Source organism: Myotis lucifugus, unplaced genomic scaffold (assembly GCF_000147115.1).
Source record: "Myotis lucifugus unplaced genomic scaffold, Myoluc2.0 scaffold_214, whole genome shotgun sequence".
In the NCBI taxonomy this organism is placed as follows: Eukaryota; Metazoa; Chordata; class Mammalia; order Chiroptera; family Vespertilionidae; genus Myotis; species Myotis lucifugus.
The window spans coordinates 824,577-827,741 of NW_005871262.1; the positions used below are offsets into that span (position 1 = coordinate 824,577).

A 3,165-nucleotide genomic window follows, 5' to 3' on the forward strand; every position below is an offset into this window, starting at 1 on the left:
AAGACAATGACAGGTAGAGTGTGGTTACTAAGAAAGCCAAAACCTTCTTTCTAAACTCCAGAAGTTTAAAATCCACCTAGAACCACTCTTACAATGAGCTCTTTTAGCTTCCAAATAGATTTGTAGGAACTTTTAGTATGAGCTTATTTGTAAATACATGCATTACAACCTAAACATCAGGAGAGCACTTGTCTATGTCTTGGTTCCTATGTCATTCATTGTGACAGGATTTGAATTTCCAAAGCTAACATAGGAGCAAAAACATTTTCAAATGCTCCTGTAATCTTTCTCATGGGGCAATAGGGGGAGAGCCAGAAAGTCTATTTCCTCTTGCTGTAAGTAAATTGTGTAGGAACAGAATGTCTGAATTAATAGCTTACTTCCTGTAACAACAATGATCATAATGATAAGTGCTAAGAACATGTAAGTTTCAGGATCCTACCCTGAGCATTCTGCGTACGTCACATGAGTCAACTGTTCAAACAGGGTCTGGCCCCTAGCAAGTGTGACATGAGTGTTTGCTTGCATTATTATCATATTACCTACTTCAATTAGATAAGAACTCTTGTGTTCATGTCTGAGAGATGAGAAAAGTAAGGCTTAAAAAGGTCAGTGACTGGATCAAGGATAATGAGTTGGAGTATTTTGGCTACAAGTTCAGAACACACATCTGAAAGCACTAAAGCAACAAGAATGTGGATCACCTCCGAAAAATAAGTTCAGTAGAAGCAGTGCCAAAACTGGCTACCTCATCAGCTCTCTGTATTACCAAGCACCCTAGTTCTTTCCTACGTCTTCCCTATTATCTTTAACGTATTGGCTTTCATATTGGACAAGCTTTTCACCTCATAGTCACAAAGTGGATGTAGCCCTCCAAGCATTATAGTCCCATGGGACAATAGCCAAACCTTTCCCAGAAGTTGCACCTACAACTTCCATAATCTATTTTCATGTCTCTTTGACCAGAGTTGGACCACATGTCCACCCCTAAAGCAATCACAGATTCTGGGTAGGGAACCAACTTCAGCACTTAAGCACATTTAGAACTAAGTCCTAAACAAAATCAGAAATCTGCCCCTGAAAGGTGAGGTAGTGGAGTTTGGGAGGCTTGCAACATTGGCTAAAATCTTTGACCCAAGGTTGCATATTTCTCCAGTGCTTTTGGGAGTATGATCAGAGGAGGGTCAAAGCTGCCCGCTGCTGGTGTTGCTGCCAGAGGAACCCCTTGTGTCGTGGGAAGCATAATAATGTCTTTCATCTTTGGGTGGATCTACAATGGTTTCAGCCATGTGCTCTAGTTCCTAGGATGGTACTAGAAATCTAGAAATCTTGTATTCTTTGGTCTGGACAATGCAGGCAAAACCACTGTTCTACACAAGCTCAAAAATGACAGACATGCTCCAACATTACATCTGATATCCAAGAGCTGACAATTGCTGAATTGACTTTTACAACTTTTGATCTTGGTGGGCATGAGCAAGCAAGATGAGTTTGGAAAAATGATCTCCCAGTAGTTAGTGGGACTGTCTTTCTGGTGGACTGTGCAGATCATCCTCACCTCATGGAATCCATAGTTGAACTTAATGTTTCAACGATTGACGAAACAATATCCAATGTGCCAATCCTTACCTTGGGTTACAAACTGACAGAACAGATGCAATCGGTATAGAAAAACTCTGGGAGATATTTGGGCTTTATGGACAGACCACAGGAAAGGGGATTGTGACCCTGAAGGAGCTGAATGCCCGCCCCATGGAAGTGTTCATGTGCAGTGTATTCAAGAGGAAAGGCTATGGCGAGGCTTCTGCTGGCTCTCCCAGTACATTGACTGATGTTTGGACGGTGAAAATAGGAGTTTTACTTCTGGGGACTGATCCTATTCACAGCTTCCTCATGAACTTTTCTAATAGAACAAGAAAAGCTCTCCAACCACCTCTAGTATTGAGAAGCCAAGATTCTCTGTCAGCTCTCACTTCACCCAGTGGCAACATGTGCTCTTCTCCACATGGTTGGAGGTCATGCTGCCCATGTGCTGGAGTAAGTCAGCATCCCGGGCCTTGGAAGCTGGCAGGATTTGGCAGGTGAAGCTGTGTGCCATCAGCAGGCAACTGAAAAGGAAAACATGTCTCACCACTGTGGTTGATTTCAAAAGAAATGGTTCCATTTTTCAAAGGAAGTGCTAACGTAATTGGTTTATCTTCTAACATTTTGAGTTTACAACTTACTTGGTTCAGGGTTTTCTGTTCTTTTTGTTTTAAATCTAGTGAGTGGCATTTAGATACTTCTTACAATTATGCAGAGGTCCATGTTGGAGGCCAGAGCTCGGTCAGGTGAACTTACTCCTGTTGGGTTAGCAGGTTAGTGGGAGAAGCTCCCCTGTTTGTCTAACTGCCTGTAGTAGGTGGCATCACCTTGTGCACAGAGAACTTGGAAAGGGCAGAACCTGGCCTCACAGGTGCAGCAGGTGTTCACTGTGGCAAGCGAAGGCTATTCCCCGTCACGGAGTCTATAGCAGATTGCTCACTGAGGAGGAGTTCATTACAGAGTGGGTTATTGTTGTTATTATTGCTTATAAAGTTAACAAATTTCAGCAAGTCTTTACTTTTAACTGTTGAGAAGTTTCACTTCTCTCTCTTTTCTGAATAGAAAAGTCACACAGGACAAAGTTAACAGCAGAAGGGCTCTTAATTCTGTGGTTTGAGAACTTAAAAATCTGGTGTTGTGGCATTTGGTCAAAGCTTGGAAAGATTCACTCAGCAGGCTTTAAGTTTTCCACTTGCAGAATTTGCTTGGGGCAAAACCAGATGCACCAGGAGCTTTGAGATACCAAGCACCAGAGACCCTGGTTGGGGTGTTAATCAGAATCAACACATATAGTACTTATGGGTGCCAAACATTGTTCTGTTTCACATGTCAACTTATTTAGCCCTGGTTCGATTTCCGGTCAGGGCACATGCCTCGACTCTGGGGAAAAACCTCTCTATCAGCCCTGAATTTTCCAGTCTCTTGTTCTTCAGGTGCATACGGTTTTGTCATTATGATGATGTGTTGAGGGCAGTGACTCTGGTATTCACTCAATTCTGCTTTCCTTATTTTAGTAATCTTTAAAAGCTAAGATCCTTTTACCAATCCCTGCACCCCACTCCTGACCCAGGCCTGAAGCCT

At 42.6% G+C, this 3,165-nt stretch overlaps 1 pseudogene; it reads left to right on the plus strand.

The window, feature by feature from the left end:
* Positions 1-1,247: 1,247 nt before the first annotated feature.
* Positions 1,248-1,832, plus strand: LOC102427556 (annotated as a pseudogene).
* The last annotated feature ends 1,333 nt before the right edge of the window (positions 1,833-3,165 follow it).